This window comes from Equus caballus, chromosome 4, assembly GCF_041296265.1.
Source record: "Equus caballus isolate H_3958 breed thoroughbred chromosome 4, TB-T2T, whole genome shotgun sequence".
Taxonomy (NCBI): Eukaryota; Metazoa; Chordata; class Mammalia; order Perissodactyla; family Equidae; genus Equus; species Equus caballus.
Window position 1 is genome coordinate 89,867,184 of NC_091687.1, and position 18,495 is coordinate 89,885,678.

Consider the following 18,495-nt stretch of genomic DNA (forward strand, 5'->3'; position numbering starts at 1 on the left):
TGGGAGGCAGCAGAGATGCTCCAGCCAACAGGAGAAAAGACTACCAGGTCAGGGAGGAAGGCTGTGTGCTGGCTGGCAATGCTGTCCCCTGATGATGTGATCAGTACAAAACATCCAGATGTCTGCTTCACGGAACCATAAAATTTTAGAGATACAGGTAGCGTAAGTCTTCATGTCATCTGGACCCTTCACTCTATAAATGATGAAATACTTTATCAGAAGAGCTAAACAACCGGCTCAAGGTCACATATCCTAACTATATTTGGACATCTGGGGAAGAGTTTAAGGATGAATAAGTGATAAATACATAAAATCTAAGCAAAAAAAACTACACCCTCCTCTCCAAAAACAGACAATTATTAACACAAGGGAAAACAAAATTGTGTTGGAAAGAAAAAGTAACCATGGAGTACATGCCTCAGCTGTCAATAACGTCATCGTCATGATAATGTAAACACTAATTATTACTCAAAATTTAATTATCATTATGAGAAGGGAGGAGGGCTCTGTACATATGGTGGGGGTGCATGAGAAGGACAAATCCTCTTCTGCTATCGTGAGAAGTCAAAGGTAATGCCTAAGACTGAAAAATTGGGAGGAGCAACATGCTATTTAGAGATTTGGAGATAAACAACAGAAGAGTCAGGTCCCAGAGTTGAACTCCTGAGAGCAGGGGCTGAGGTGGGGGTGAGAACCAGAGGACTGCTGGGTTTTGTAACAAGCCTTGAACTATTCCTGGACTCTTTGAACTATGTACACGTATAAGTGAAATTAAAATTAACTTAAAAAGTGGGCAAGTAGAGACTAGAACCTAGGGTTTCTGGCTCTATAATACTTTGTAAAATTATATATTTTTTTTTACTCAAAGAAAATACAGAGAAAACAGTGATATTTTATCTAAACAATTTAATTTTCTATTGTTCTTATTGTTGCTGTTGTGTTTTCATTTCACGGAAGGAAAAAAAAATCAAATATTCACCAGCTGAACTGGAGAAGTATGAACCTGTACTGGGGGTTGGGTAAACACAGAGAGTAAGACATTTCCCAAAAAGGTTCCCTGCACATTGGAGAAACAGACGAACACACGAAGAACTGAAAAAGCAGGGAGGTAAGCAGCCTAACACTTCACTCTTCTGGGAGCCTTGGTTCCTCATTTGTAAAATGCTTCATCGGGTTTTTGTGAATATTTAATGATTCAGTACACGTAAGGTTCTTGGAACACTGCCTGCCAGATCATAAAAATAAGGCCAAAAGGACAAACCCTTGCCTGCCCGATTTTAAATGTCCATGCTCATTCCTCCACATCACATTTCTTAAACAACCCTATTCCTTCCATAACAAAAAATTTATTTTCCTCCTAGATCCAAACGGTTTCCAGTAAATGGAAAACTTGTGACTCATTATGGACGCAGATGGAGACAGAGAATAAAACCTAACAATAAACTCTTCTAGCTCTTGTTTGTTTTCCACTTATTTTTAATTATTTACAAATATTTGATTTATTTAGAAATAGTCCCCCATAATATGTCTTACGAATTAGGTGGCATTAAAAGTGAAGTTCTTGATTTAGTAAGAAGTAAAATGTAGTAGTGAACTATTTTCAATAACCAGAAAGTATATTATCTATCACTACACGGCACTGTACTGGATAATTTTTTCAATAAATAAAATTTTTTTAGCATGAGATCCAACTTACCAAATTAAAAGAATACGTTCTTTCAACAGAAGAAGATAAGACTATATTACTCCTATTTTAAGTGGCTTTAAAAATAAAGATACGGTTTAATGGAAAAGAAAACGATAGAACCACGTTACATTTTATTTTTAAACTATTTTGATATCTTAAATGACTATTCTGATATCTTAAATAACTATTCTGATATCTTTTGAGCAGAAATAATTCTGAATGTCTCTCTTGTTTACCATACAACTAAGTACAGGAATGTGTGGTGGGTGGTACCGTAGTAACTTGGTTAAGGTGGAACTACATTTCCCAGAATCCCCTTCCGTCAATGGTTCTAGGTCAGAGTTGGCCAAAAGAGGAATTTACTTGAGATCTGGAAGGAGGAACCAGAGAAGCAGTCATTGCTCTCTGAAGTCATTACCCTTTTCTTGGTTAGACAGAAGGGGATGCTGGCAGGTTCCACACTTCCTCACACTGCTCTGGTCTCTTTTTCCCAAATATTGGACCTACCGACCAAAAACAGCCCCAGGCCCATCACCAGAGGCTTGGCAGGAGACAGAGAGGTGGGATTCAAGAAATATTTAACGAATCAAATGACTAAATGTATTTAGTAAGCTACACTAATGCAGCAAATGATTTAAGCTCCTCTTCACACAATAGCTTCAATATATTGATAATGTTCTATTAATTTATAGAATTATATAACGTTTTGCATGTATCAAATGTCACATAACTTTTTTTTAAGAATAAAGCACATCAGAGGGCAGTGATATTAAATATTTAGAGAGATTTAAATAAGTTGAGACCACAATGAGCAAAAATAAGTTAAGCAATCCAAACCCACCACTTCTTTATTTACCTAATTATTTAGCAGTTTCATTCACTTTGCCTGAAAACTCTCAAACGTTTATAGCTACTATCTTTAACAGCCAAACTCCTGAGTCTGAGAGCCAACCAGCAAGATGGCTCCTTAGTCTGTTTTATTTTCAGTATTTACTGATAAACTAGATCCAGTGCTGGAATTTATGACAAGTGTACATAACAGGCTCAATAATTCTGTATTAAAAGAACTGATGGCTTACCTTCATATTGGTATCAGTCCAGTTCAACTATCTCAACATCTGAGTTACCACAAAGCAATACAAACAAAACATCAAAGGAAATAAGAAATATAATTGCTAGTCCATTTCTGTAGATAAAAAAATAAGATTGTGTTCTGCCCTGTTATTTCTTGTGTTTGCCTCTAGCAGCACCATAAGTTTGGGTGACTGCCTCCCTACAGATAACTTCCCAAGCTGTATGTCTAACACTGAACTTCCAGCAAAGTCATAAGGCCCTGGGCCCAGAGGGCAGCATTCTATTCATCTGTGTGTTGCCAATGTTTACAGAGGACTTCCTATATTCTGAATCCCTTATTATTAGAAACATTCCCTGTTTAGGCCTCCAGCACTCCTATGAGATAAGCACTATTATACAGATTCGGTGTTGACATGTACTAGATGTATAACCTTGGCAGGCATAGAGGGATTGAGCAGCTTTTTCCAAGATCATATATCCGGTACCTGTTGACACCAGGATCTGAACCCGGGCCGGGTCTGACGCAGAACCCAAGCTCCCCACCCTCATTCGACAGTCCACCCTCCTCTCCCATTAGATGAGGCAACTTGAGAATAATGTCTGCCTCTGACTCATCTTAGTATCCGCCCAAAGCACGCAATGCATTCGTATTTGCTGTGTGTCAACAGTTACCTGTTGACTAAGTACATTCTCAGTGAGAAAGTTAGCTGAGGTATTGCCTGATATCAAAGAGTAATTCCTGCTCCAGTTTAAACTAGAGAACACCCTACTAAGTTTCATAAAACTTAACAGTGCAAACAATGAAGACAAAAACTAGAAGATAATTAAACTAGAGTCATGTGACCTCTATACCTCAAACGTATCCCAGTCTTGAGGATTCATGTAATATTATCATATCTCACATACTACATCCTATTGACTCTACTGGGCTTCCTTCCCAAAGGAATGAATAAACTGCAAGTTTCTGCCCCTCCCGGACCTATTGCAGTTAAGAGGGCCAAATCCAGCCAAGTTCTCAGAGATGACAACTACAGAGTAACTTTAAGGATCAAATGCCATAAAAAAAGGTACTTTTCTGCCAGCCCCCACAGAGATTTAACACTTGTGTTTTGTCACCCTACCTGAATTAAATGCATTAGGATTTTGTTCTGCGAAGATATCGTATCCTCTCTCTCATCTAACAAGAATCCCCTACTTGGTACTCCTTAGTGAATAACAGACCGACAGTTTGTTCAAATACACCAAAACATTGACCACCATGCACCTTGGGAATACAAATGCTATCCATTTGGACTAAGTTTTCAGCACAATAGTCTCACAGTATGCAATTTCAATGGTAGGTCTAGAACAATAAAAGGACTCTCCTAGACCTTCTGTGATTTTATTTTCCCTCGGGGCTGGCAATTTCTTGGAGTTAGTCCTTTCTGGTAGGCCACTCTACCTCCACTCCCAGAGGCAGGCTGAGCCCTTCTCTGAAATCCTGAGGTAAAGAGCGCCCCAGATCTAGCCCCAGATTTTCTCTCTGGGCCCCAGATCTAGCCCTTTCAGGTCAAAAGCTTCCTCTTCAGCCACTGGACCCACCACCTAACCACTTGGATGTGTCCCTTCCAGAGACTTCTTTCTCCTTGAGCATATTCTCAGCCCCACTCCTGTTCTGTTTACCATGGGTTTCCATTCCTTGCTAAAAGTCAGCTTTGTCTACAACTCTCCCCAGCATCACTCCTTCACCTGACTCAGCAAGAGCCACACAAATTCACACTTTAAAAATACCTTTGCTGTATCTTGAGCATTGTTCCTTCCTTTATATCTGCGTGAAGCAACAAGGCATAAACATTTGATTACAGCTTAAGTCCCTGACTCTCGGTGGGTAAATGGCCCCGTTGTCCATGACTTTTACGATGAGGCATTTTCCACCACAGACGTTAATTAGTTCCTTTTAAATTGATGTCGTCAGAACAAGAGAAGAGCCTTGAAATAAAGCAGAAGAGATTCCTTGCTTCCTCATCACCTGGATACTAAAACACTTAAATGTACCACTAATGGGGGTTGTAAAATTTCTAATTCTGTGAATCTTCAAGAAAAAATAAAATGGAGAGCAAACAATTATCCATCCTCGATGACTTGGTATTATTTGCCTGAAGGTAGAATTTAGGATGTTTTACAGTCCCTCTGATTTATTCTTTGTTTTCATCACTACTTTAGAAGGTAATCTGATCCACTCTAATGGTCCCAGAGAACCACTTATCCTTTTCCAAGCCTTCACTCTAAGACTGAACCTGGCTTTTGGAACTCTTCTTTCTTTAAACTCATTCCAAACACGGGCTTCAGAGAATGACTTTCTACAGTCAACACAAACCTCAGACTTTGGGTCTCTCTAATGACTGGTCACAGAATGCAGATGAAACAAAAACTCAGTTGTGCTCTCAAAGCTTCCAAAGCAATACAGTGAACAAAGATGCAGAGATAAAGCACAGACTTCGAACAACAACAAAGCCCACTGGCTTACTTCCACGAAAGTCCCGAGTTCTAGAAATAACCGTTCTGTAAATGACCTTTTTTACTTTATCAGGATCATTCACTCAAACAACCTTGATATGTCATTGTCATTGCTTAGATCTTTAAAGAAAAATGTCTTTCACTGGCACAAGATAGAAGATTCAAGAATTCAGAGAAACATATATAGGTTAAAAAAAGAAATCTTCAGCAAGGCAGATATCAGACTGTGGCTTTTGGCTTCAAATACTGTCATCAGATTACTCAAATAATATTTTGTTTTGTGAGATCCTTAAAAATGGTTATATATTGAGGCTGGCCCAGTGGTATAGTGGTTAAGTTCTTGCACTCTGCTTCGACAGTCCAGGGTTTGCTGGTTCAGATCCCGGGCACGGACCTAGCACCACTCGTCAGGCCACACCGTGGTAACATCCCACGAAAATAGAGGAAGACTGGCACAGATGTTGACTCAGCAACAATTTTTCTCAAGCAAAAAGAGGAAGATTGGCAACAGTTGTTAGCTCAGGGCTAAATCCTCCTCACACACACAAAAAAAGGCTATATATTTTTCATTTAAAAAAATTTTCTCTTTTCCTATTTGCAATTAGGATTGAAACTATAAATTCAGTCAAAAGCAGTATTTTCCTTCAGAAATCTACACTATAAATCTATCAAGTTAGTTCTGTTAACTACCTCAGACAAATTCTAAGTTGGGCAAACATACTAGACAACATTAAATAACTATGTGAATTCAATTAATTACACAAGTAATTCTCCACTTTTGGCAAGTGTTTGATTCTGTTCTTAAAAGCTTAAATACAAAATGGAAACAGTTTAATGTCATGAAGAGCCTAGGACATTTGCTGAACACCAGGAAAACCTCAAAAAGCACATCGTGGGGTCAGCCTGGTGGCGTAATAGTTAAGTTCCACATGCTCTGCTTTGGTGGCCCAGGTTCATGGGTTTGGATCCTAGACATGGACCTACACCACTCATCAAGCCATGCTGTGGCAGCATCCCACATACAACATACAGGAAGACCAGCAGAGATGTTACCGCAGGGCCAAACTTTCTCAAACAAAAAGAGGAGGATTGGCAATAGATGTTAGCTCAGGGCCAATCTTCCTCACCAAAAAAAAAAAAAAAGAAAAAGAAAAAGCACATCTTCATTAAGTTCAAAGCAAAGAGATTTGACTCCTTTAGAACAATACAATTAGAGCTGTGACTACATAGAGAACTGAATTGTTGTAAAAAGAAGATAGAATCTGGTATTGGGATGACCAGGATTTGAATCCTGGCTCAGTTACCTTGCAGAAGCTACGCAGGCTCTCTGAAATTCAGTTTCTTCCACTGTAGAATGAGAATAACAGTAATATCCACCTCACAGAGTTGTTGTGAAGACGGAATGAGTCAATGAAGCATTTGCAACCAAGGCAACACCTGATACATGGTAAACGTGTGTAATAAATGTGAATTCCTTTCTTCTACCTCCCTTCCCTGTATAAAACTCATGTGGCAGGTTTTGAGAATTTATCATGGTCATGGAATAGTTATGTTCTTGAAGAAAACAGTGTGTTCAGATCATATTTTAAGAACACTGAAGGAAATTTTGACACATGCTACAACATGGATGAAGCTTGAAGACACGATGTTAAGCGAAATAAGCCAGTCACAAAAGGACAAATATTGTGTGATTCCTTTTATATCAGGTCCCTAGAGTAGTCAAATTCAGAGAGAGAAAGTAGAACGGTGGTTGCCAGGGACTGGGGGGCGAGGAAATGGGGAGTTGGTGTTTAACGGGGACACATTTGGGGAAGATGAAAAGGTTCTGGAGACGGATGGGGTGACGGCTGCACAACAATGTGAATATACTTAATGCCAGAGAACTGTATACTTAACAATGGTTAAAATGCTTAAGTTTTTGTTACGTATATTTTATCACACACCAAAAGAATACCGAAAAGTACTTGTTATTTAAAAGAACCTTGTAATAAACTGTTTTGAAAAGAGAATTATTCAGTAAAATAAATAATTACGTTGTAGTTTACTTGTTCCAGCTTCCAGACTAAAGAGAGCATGATGGGAGAAAAACCAGGTAACTCCACGATTTGGTAGAATAACTTGCTTTCCCTTCAGCCAGGTCCTTGCTGCTGGGCAATGCTGCACGACTCTTCCCCGGGCAGCTCCCTTTCTCACTTCCGACAAGGCGCCGTTCCAAGCACGCACAGACACCTTCAGACCATCGCAGGATACTTATACTTACCTTATACTAAAATAAAGACCTCCCTTCTACCCTTTATCTGTCATCTACCTCCTATTTTAGATTGCTTTTTTAAAAAAAGGTAGTCTATACTCATTGTCCCTACTCGTTAACGCCCACTGCACTTAGTCATTAAAATGAAGTTTCTGACACCAGTATTATAATTTTCCTCACTGAGGGCCTCTGACTTGGTCAACTCCAATGGCCTCATTTTACTTCTCATCTCAACTGGACCTCTTAGCGGCATCTGATATTGATTACTTCCCTTTCTGAATTGTTCTTCGATGGTCTTTTCCTGAGTATGCCCTTGAGATGCTGGAGCATCCTGGAGTCCTTTGCTTGGCCCTCCCTCATTCTGCTCAGCTAGCTCTTCTTTGGGATTCTCACCCATCCACACACGTGTGACTCCACACTCTGTATCTTTCTCTCCTAAAGTTCAGAGTCACATTTCCAACTGTCTGCTAGTTATCACCATTTAGACGCCCCATTCTCAAATGTGCAAAACCAAAACCAATGCTTCCTTTCTACACTCCCATCTGATCGTTAGAGGATTAAAAAATCTACAACCATTTTCCATTCTTCCATCTCTCTCACAACTGCTATATGTAACTCCAGTCAGTAAGTCTCACACATTCTACCTCCCCAAATCATCCTCCATACTGTGTCTTCTCCTCCACCGTCTCCACGGCCAACGCCTTCACACAGGCCCTCCTCTCACTCACGTGCACGGCTGCATGAGTCTCCTGACTAGTCTATTCTCTTTAGTTTTTCCCCTTCAGTCCAATTTTCACACTGCTGCCAGGCATTTTTCTAAATGTCAATCGACACAACTCCTCTGATTTTAAAACCTCCAGTGGCTCTCTGCAGCCGACAGGGCAGAGGCCAGCTATTGGCATTACACACACAGCTCCTTCCGACCTCATTTCTCGCCACTTTCCCATTCCCCAACTCCCATGACCCTCAAAGCTCCTTCTGGACTTCTCAAAAACTGATCCTCAAACCTCTCCAGCTTGGTGCGTGCTCCTTGTTCCTCTCCACGTGGCACACAACTACACACTCTCAAAGACTCAAGGGCCAGTCTTCCCAGGCCTCCCCAGGCCGAATTAATCACATGCTTTCGGAGCAGTTTGTACGTGAGGCCTCTGCTGCAACCTTATCACACAGCAAGCACTTACTTGTTTCTTGCTCCCAAGCCATCACTGAAACCTACTGGGTGGAGCACCTCAAGATCAGGAATTCTGCCTTACTCACTTCTCAGTCCACCCCAGATTCTGTAAGGCTCACGTGGTCTCTCTCTCTAGTCATGGATTTCCCAACCATCAAAGCTCAGTGACTTCACCGCCACACTGACAGACTGTGGCGAGTGTGTCTACTACAGGGCGTGAGAAAATCATTCATTTGTTCATTCAACTAACATTTATTAGATGTGGGGATACATAGGCGAGTAAGACTTGAGCCTGCCCACTAAGGAGTTCACAGTCTAGTAGGGAAAACAAACACATAAACAGACGTTTATATAGCATGTGCTAGAAGCCCCGTGACAGAGTGATTCCCAGGACATTCTGGAGACAGAGGGGCTTGGAGGAGGACAATTAACCCAGCAAGTGTGGGGTAGTGGGAAAAGAAGAGGACACTGGAGGGAGCTTCTAGGACCGATGGCGCCCCAAGTGAGTCTCAGAGAACATAAGGGAAAGAGGAGGAGACAGGACAGGCGGGAGACAGGACAAGGGACATATCTCAGTTAACCACATTAACTTTTTGTCAGCTGCTCAAGTACAAGAAGTCAAAGTCATGATATAATCTTTGCAAATATATCCACATCTCTAATTTAAAAACAAATAACACAATCTGCCATCTCTGGAGACACCCCTTCTCACTCCCTTTTTTCTCGCCCTCTCTCTCACACCCACCAACAGGAAAATCTTTATACGTGTAATGAAAACACACGTCGCATCCTTCATGGCAGTCCTGACACGTTTAGAGCCCGTGCTTCTCTTCTGAAGCCTCCGGCAGTGGTCACTTACTATCTGTGCTATTCCCCCAACGTCTCTCTGACCTCGCTCTCTCCCTCCTGCTACTCCTTCTCAGGGCCCTGACCCGCCATCTCCTGCCGTGCTCACCATCTATGCACACAGCAGAACTAGGCTACGCTGCCCTATTTATTCAAGATGATATTACCGAGGACAATCATATCCTTCTGTGCTAAGAAGAACTTATTAACAATAGTTCTTTTTTCACAGCATAAAGTCTACCCTTTCATTTAGAACCAGTTATTACTGCTATTCTGGTTTAGTTTCTCTAAATCTTTAGTAGACGTGGCTTTTTCTTAAAAGAAAAATAACCTTATAAGAAAAAAAATTAAAATAATAATCATCACACCACGTAGCAGAGAAAATTCAGATTTAATTTCTGGCTTCATCAGTGTTTTACTACACAAATCCTTTGTCCATTTAATCTCAAATCCTTATAGAAATCTTTAAATATGCCATGTCACATAGAGTAATTTTTTAAATATTTTCATGTTTTTGCTCCATATTATTGACAATTATTTTACTGATTTGAAAACTGATTAAATATATGTACAGACACATAACATAAAAGTATAGAAAGTCATCTTTCAACTTAGTATTTACATTTGTCAGTTACTACTTTCATCATATTTACTATGAATTAATTGCATCCTGGCAAGTTCAATTAAAAAACCACATGAATAACAGAACCGTGCTTGACGCTGGGAGGTAGGGGAGACAAAAAAGAGGTGATCCCTAGTCTGGGATCTGATCTTGAAGCCACACTAACCAGGGGGAAGGGAAGGAACAGGAAAGGAAGGGAGGAGGGGAAGAGCACAGATAAGTATAGTTAAAAGCAATATTCGAAGTAAAAAAATTATACAGTAAGTTGATTTCACTTACAGTGAAAAGATTTCCTGAAAACAAGTGAGGTAAAATCCCATTTCATCCCTCAGTCCAAGAACTGAGTAGAAGTACCATTCCAGGGAGGCTTGGTGGTGCTAAAAGGAGGCAAGAAGGATGTAAGATCTCAAAACCTAAGTGATGAAAGACATGCCAGCCACTCATCCTCCCACCTCCAGCACTTTTTAAAAAGTTAATCATCGAATTAAACGTTATAATCCAATTTCCAAAATTGTTCTCCCTCACTTAAACTGCTGTCACCTCTAATAATCTTACAGGCAGATGCATTCATTTCGAACATCGTTCTCTTCAGATTCTGCAACATCTGAAGCCCTGGATCACGCCACTTTGTTCGTCCCTGCCAGAACACTGCTGGCCCTTCCTTCTCCCTAATGCTACAGATCTAATGCCTCCTCCCGATCAGACTCCAAACCACAGCTTCCCTCAAGGCCTTGGTCCTCAGTGCTCAGGCCTCTCCGCGTGCTCACCCCTTGAAGAATCGAACCATCACTGCCGGGATGACAAATCTGAAACTTCCCTCCTTGGCTAGACATTTCAACATGAGCCCTGGGTCTATAGTTTCAGCTGCTTAGGAATTTCCCCTTGAATGTCTAAAACCAAGCAAGCAGCCATATCCCCTCAAAACTGGTTTCTTTTTCCAGTTATTACATGCCTGATCGTTCTGCAGACCTGAAAACCTCAAGACCATTTTTTCACTCTCCTCTTCCTCTCTCTCCTCACTCTGGGGCATCCCTCACCTGGGTCCTACCTCTCCTCTCTCATCTCCCCTGACTAAATCCATCATTACTGAACGTGACTGCTGGATGGCTTTACCAGGGTCTACCTCCTATTTCTCCCTCCCTTCACTTCTCCTTTAATATCAGATTAACCCCTCGCTAGACACTGTGGTATCTTCCCCCTTCACAGTCACATCATCACCCCTCTTCTTCAGAACACAAATAGTGGGCTGGCTTTAAAATACGTTCCCAGATTCTCTGACACTCCCCTCCTTACAAGCTGCGCTCTAATCCGTTCCCCTTGAACGCGAGCTGAACTTACTGGCTTGCTTCTGCTTCTAAGGAAGAAAAGTGGCAAGAGAGCTCCCTGGTCCCGAATCCCCGACCTGCAGAAACGGTTAGAGATAATCAGTGCTGACGGGTGTTCTGAGCCACTACATTTGGGGGTAATCTGTTAGAGGGCAACAGATCACTCCTTCAGAAGGGCTCTCTGCTGCCGAATGGATCAAATGCAAATTCTGGCCACTCAGGGTCTTCCACTGACTGCCCTTCCTGTGTCTCTGAACAGCAACACACTGCTTCAGTCTACGGCCAGTCACCGTACTGACTGCTGCGGAAAAAATTCCACCTCGACTTTAGCCTCGGCTATTTTCACACGAAAGGTCCTCCTTGGTTCTCTCTACTCGACTAAATTCAACACTTTGTTAGGCTCAATGCAAAGTCTCCTTGTCAAAGAAATTTTTCTAATGCATACAAATAAACATCTATCTCATTTCCAAAACTGTATTTAAGTTATTTAAGGTAGACATCATGACTTTGCTATCTTTATATTCCCCATATTAACAGACACACAGATATAACTTTTTGTTTAGAATTATGTTTTATGAGGCTTCTTTCAAAAAAAGTTTTGAATGTCTTTTAACGATGGACATATACAATAAAGGGTACTTGGCTTTAAAAGGTGTCAGATAGTTTAAGAGTATAATTTGGTAGAATATATTACCAAAATAATCTACAGGACCTATGAATAAGCAATTCCATTTCCAGGAGTCTACTTTACAGGTATAATAACACAAGTCAGCAAAACACAGGTACAAGGACATTCTCCACAGCATTGTTTATAACAGGGAAAAGCCACAAGCAACATAAAATACATCAAAGAGGAAAAACTAAATTAAATTAGGGTATAACAGACTACCATGGATCCATTTTAAAAAATTGAGTAAGTCTCCATGTACTGACATGTTCAGACCTCCATGATATAAGCGGAAAAAAGATAGTTTTATGAAGAAAATAAAATATTTAAGAATAAATATAACAAATGTGAAAAACCCATCTGAGGAAAACATAAAACATTCCTAAAAAGGCACAAATGAAGACTTTAACAAATAGAAGGACATTTCTTATTTTGGGATAGAACAAGTCAACATCATAAAAATGTCAGTTTGATATAAATTAATTTATAAATTTAATGCAATCCCCATAAATATACCAACAATTCTTTTTAAAGAAGCTAGACAACTGATACAGAACTTCATACTAAAAATATACACGCAAGAACAGCCAGGAAAACACTGAAACGCTGGAGAGGAGGACTAGTCCTCCGAGACATTAAATTACACGAGAAAGCCATATAATGAAAAGTGTGCTACTGTCCATGAACAGACAGACGAACCAGTGGAGTAATACAGAAAGTCCAAAAACAGACCCAAGTACAGACAGAACTTCAGGACTATAGGTAACAAAGGGGGCACCCAAAAAAAATCACTGGGGCAAAAAGTGACTTTTTAATAAATGGCTAAAGCAATTGATTAGTCATTTGGAAGACAATAAAATTAGATCCGTACTTCATACCGTAGACAAGAAGAGACTCCAAATGAATCAGGGATCTAAATGTAAAACCCTGAAGCCATACAAGTGTTAGACAGGAAAAAACGGCAAATTCTTCTCTAACCTGGATATAAGGAAACGCGTGCTAACCATGACTCAGAATCAGGAAAAATAAAAGAAAAGATGATCATTCGATTACATAAAATTTGTGAACAAAATTTTTTTGCAAGGCAAAAGAAAAAACCACCATCATTAACCAAAGACAATAGATAAAACGGGAGGAAATATCTGCATCGTACCACAGATAAAGGGCTTATATCTATAATACATAAAAAACTCTTAAAATTGAGTAAGTAAAGACTAGTAACTTGACAGAAAAATGGCCAAAGGACACACACACATACACATACACACACATATACATATATAAATGCATATACCCCTTAAAGAAAAAATGTTCAATTTCACTCATAAGAGAAATGCAAACTAAAACTACACTGAAATGCTGTTTCTCACCTATCAGATTGGCAAAAATTAAACTGTATAAAAAGGCACTCTTGGCCAGGCTATGGAGAAAAGGCATTCTCACACAGAGCTCCTTGGAGAAATCGCCACTTCCAGGGCTGAGGCAGAGAAAGGACACGAGGGGAGGGCCATTCTATGCCAGAAGGTAAGGATGTGTCAAAGAATAATGGGGATGTGTCAAAAGGTAACAGGAGTCAGCTCAAAGGGGCTCCCACTGGCCGAATCTAGGACAATCTGAGCATCAAAATAAGTAAGGATAATGAAATAAGAATAAAATAAGAACCCACGAGTCTACACTGAGGTAAATAAATAAATGAGACAGAACAGAATGCTCTTTGTGGAAGAAAGTCAACAAATAAACGAAGAGGGAATGATGGAAATTTAAATCACCATCCTAAGAATAACTGCTTCAGGCAAGAATCATCCATGGATTCTAAAGCCTACGAGGAAATGTTTGAGGAATAACAGGGTATTAACTAAAAACATAACTCCAGACGACAGTTATTGTTTGAAAAAGGAGAAAGAGTAACTTTACACCTGACAACCCTGGCAGACCAGGGCTTAACTGAATGGTCAAAGTTAAACTCACCAGCAGTGGGACAGACAGACACCATGTGCCCCTGAGTATGATGCACTGAGAAGAACGCAATGCCCCTTGCACAGCATTTCTGCCACAAGTGCAAAACCTGACTCCACCTGCGTGGAAACTTCAAACAAACCAAAGTGGAAGGACTTGCTAGTAGTAACTGGCTAGTACTCTTCACAAGTGTCACACAAAGAAAGACTGAGAAACTGTTCCAGATAAAACGAGACCATACGTAACGTATGATCCAGGGTTTTCTTACCATAAAGACATTTTGGGAATAATTGGCGGAATCTGACTAAGGTCTGTACTTAGATAGTATTGTATCAGTTAATTTCCTGACTTTGAAAAAGAATAAACTTATTTAGTAAGGAAGGGAAAAAGTAGGTTCTGGCCAAGAATGCACAGCCTGGATTTAACAATGAGAAAACAGCAGATAAACATAAAATGAGGAACTTTCTATTATTCCAAAAAAAAAAAAAAGGACAGGTACTATATTCTTCAAAAATGTCAATCTGATAAAAGACAAAGAAAAACTTTCTGTTTTTCAGATTAAAGAATATTAAACAGATATGTCACCTAAATGTGATCTATGACCCTATACTGGATCTCATACCACAGGGAAAAAAATATGATAAAAATCTTGATTAAGTCAACTGACAAAACCATCATATGAATAGCAGATTAGATTAAAACATTTTAACAATATAAATTTATGAAACAGTAACTATTACTGTAAGCCCAAATATTATCCAAATAGAGAAAACCCCTATTCTTAGGAAATACACACTGAAATAACTAGAGGTAAAGGGCCATGAGATATGTAACATCCTCAAATGATTCAGAAAAAGGAATACGTATACACACATATACATACAAAAATACAGAATAGGAAAATATGCACAAATGATAAAGTAAATGGGGGAAAATGTTAACAACAGGTGAATCTAAGTAAAAATAGATGTTCTTTGCATTATCTTTGGGTTTTTTGCAACCTTTTTAATGGTCCGTCCTCTAAATGAAATGATTCTGAATTATCATAAAATAGATTAAGATCAGCAATCTTCAAAAAGAAACTACCTTACGAGTTAGTGTTTAAATATTTTAACAATAACTGCATTTTCTAAGTGTTCATTTGAGAGAGAAAGTGTCTCAAAACGACCAAGCAATAGCCTAAGGGAAACACAACTGGAAAGAAGCTGAAATGTGCACAAGAAATTCTATCACATGTGGATATGACCACAAGAGCCTGGACAGTAGGCTACCTGGCTCTGAATTTGGGTTCCAAGCCCTAAGCTGCGCTAAACCCTATAACTTTATAAAGTGGGAATGATAACAGTACCATCTCCTAGCGCTCTTGTGGGATTAATGAAACAAGAGAAGAACAACATCTTAGCAAAGTGCCCAACACAGAGTAAGCATCCATTATTATTGTTATTACTATTATTTCTCCATTGTATTGGAACATGTCTGACATAGGATAACGAGGCCTTTGGTAGCTCATTACAAAGGAAACTCGAGAAGAATTCCTCACGTTTATCAGCACCACACTCTAGTAAAGATGCTCTGATTTTAGGCCCCAGTTTTTTACACAGAATAGCCCCTGGAGTAAAAAAAAACAAGTTCTCTATCAAATTCCCATGAATTGTTGGAAACAGCAATTGAAAATACCCAATTCTTCCCCATCTTATTTCTATGATCACCAAGTAAAGTTATGATCCAAATTTTATCCTTTCCACAAACCCACAGCTGGCCACAGAACCTCTCCCACTGCAAATTAACATTCCATCTTCTGCAACCTTGCTTAGTTTAGTTAGCTTCATTCAATCTCACAATCCCCATCGACTCTGAATGAACTGATAAAATCAAATTTCTTCACCTCCAAAATCACACCCTAGACGCCTGATCAAACAGTGCAGAGTTCTGCTCCTCTTGAGACCTGCCTAAGCAATCAGCGGCTTCCCTCCTCGACAGGAATTTAACTACCAATGGTGAAATGTCAACTTCCCAGAAGCATCTATCAAGGGCAGACCATGTGTCTCCATTAACCACAGGATGCCTAATGGACACTGGGAGCAATTCAACATTTGCTGATTAATAAACACTGGCCTTGAAGAAAAGGCACTAAGTAACAATCAATAACTCTGTGTTAATCATACAAAAACAGAACATAAACTGTGGGTGAGTTAATTCTGAAATTAACCTTTCAGATGACATATTTCAAAACACTGTGAAATAGCAATTTACTTACTTATTTATTTATTTTTTTGGTGTGCAAGATTGGCCCTGAGCTAACATCTTTTGCCAATCTTCCTCTTTTTGCTTGAGGAAAAGTGTCCCTCAGCTAACATCATCCCAATCTTCCTCTGTTTTGTATGTGGGATGCTGCCACAGCATGGCTTGATGAGCTGTGTGTAGATCTGTGCCTGGGATCGGATCCTGTGAACCCCAGCCTGCTGAAGCAGAGCACATGAACTTAACCACTACACCACTGGGACGGCCCCCAAAATAGCAATTTTTAAGGATAAATACCAAGCAAGTTCACCATATAATTATACAAAAGCTATCACACAAAATAATCAAATTGCTATCAAGTAGAAATAATTTACTAATAACAGATTTCTACTTTTTACTCAATAAGGTCTTCTTTTAACCTTCGTAATCTTCAGTAAAACCCAAGAATCTGTCTTCACTAAAATCAAGAAAATAGCCAGACGTTATTCCTAAATGTTCATTTTCTCTTAGTAGCTTTTTTAACTTACTTACTATCTTTTCTCATCGAAGGTAATGTGAACATACTCACTGTAAATTCTAAGTCCCATTTGCCGTCTTCTATACTTTTCTACTGAAACAAACCACAAACTTCTCTTCTTGTTTCCCACTCTTCGAGGATGAAAAAAATCTCCTTTACTCCAAGAGGAATATACAAACTCCTACCACATCTTTCCTTGTGTTTTCCTCTGTGAAATCTTGGATATCAGGTCCCCATCAGGTCCCTCCTCCCCACACCAGCAGCTCCCAAAAAACAGACCTACTTACCTCCTGGACATCCTTTTCTAATAAGTGGCACAAACAGCACATTTCCCTTCAAAATTTAAAAGACAAAAATTGTCCTCCACCTTCTTTGTTTCAGGTCTCATTCTCCAAATTTCTTTAGAACATAAAGTGTTATCCTCCATGCTGCAAAGCTAATCATCGTGTCTCCACATAAGTCTGTGCTTGCTTATTTACTATTTATTTTTGAGTAAGAAATATTTTCAAGTAGTTAAAAAGTAAAAAAGGGTATTCAGGGAAACGTCTCCGTGTCCTCCAGCCACCTACTTCCTTCTCTTAGAGGCGTGAAATGTTACAGTCCATCTTCCGTCCTTCCAGAGATATTGTATCTATACATCTACATCTATACACGCACAAATGGTTATAAATTCTTTTTACACTCTTCTATGCCTTGTTCTTAACCTAAGATTGTATCTCCAAGAATATAGCATCACAGAATATAACGAGCTTCCTCTTTCTATTTTCAAGGCTATATATGACTTTAAATATACATAAACCAGTTTCCATGGCTCTAGTCTCGTTCCATCCATCCTTTCAATATACATTGTGCCGGACATGTCTGCCTGCTTTTAAAAAAGAAAAAGAAAAACACATTCTAGCTCCAAACCTGAATATTTCCTATATATTAGACCATGTTATTATGTCAATGCCAAACTTGTTGGGTGTTATAATTGTATTGTGGTTACATGGAAAAAAGTCCTCTTTGGCAGGAATTTAGAGATGAAGTGTGATGAGCATTTGCAACCTATATTCAAGTGGTTAAGCAAAAGATACACACCACATTTGATTCCAAACCCATACAGACAGAGCAAGCAGGCAGTACGGCAAAATATTAACAAGTGATTAATCTAGAAGGGTATATAAATGTTCAAAGTGCTATTTTTCTAAAGATTTGAAGTTTTCAAAATAAAAAGATGGGGCAAAAGGGTTCTGGTACTTCCATAGGGTCCCTTCCTTTGCTACCTTAAAACATACAATGGTCATTTCCCAGCTCCCACGCCTATGTCCTAACCTAGTCCAACCTCATCCCTCACACCCTCTCCCGAAAGAAAGTTAAAATGACTTCTTTAGTTATTTTCAACTATTGGTCCTTCAACCTTGAACTGCTCAAACATCACGGCCCCTGGGGTCTTCCCCTACTGCTTCAGTCCTCCCTTCTCCCTCCTTGTCTAGACCATTCTCTGGGGAATTCAGACATTTACTGGATCTCAGCGTTTCGTGGCGTATATACTGGAAACCCAGCTAGAGACTAAATACCCAGAGGAAGCAGCTCTCGATGAGTCATTTCGTAATTCCCACAGCACTCAGGTCAATGTGATGCACATGACAGGTATTCAGTG

The 18,495-nt window shown here is 39.6% G+C and overlaps 1 long non-coding RNA gene across 3 annotated transcripts in view; it reads right to left on the reverse strand.

Moving 5' to 3' along the window:
• LOC102149605 (uncharacterized) overlaps positions 1-18,495 on the reverse strand; it is a 77,566-nt gene that overhangs the window by 43,624 nt on the left and 15,447 nt on the right. Inside the window, exons 3-4 of one of the 3 annotated variants that reach the window (XR_011437994.1) lie at positions 11,486-11,549; positions 10,427-10,524 (exon numbers count right to left, since the gene is read on the reverse strand). The exons of the other annotated variants lie outside the window; for them this stretch is intronic. This is a non-coding gene — a long non-coding RNA (uncharacterized lncRNA). The remainder of the gene's footprint in view (positions 1-10,426; positions 10,525-11,485; positions 11,550-18,495) is intronic. 3 annotated transcript variants of the gene reach the window in all.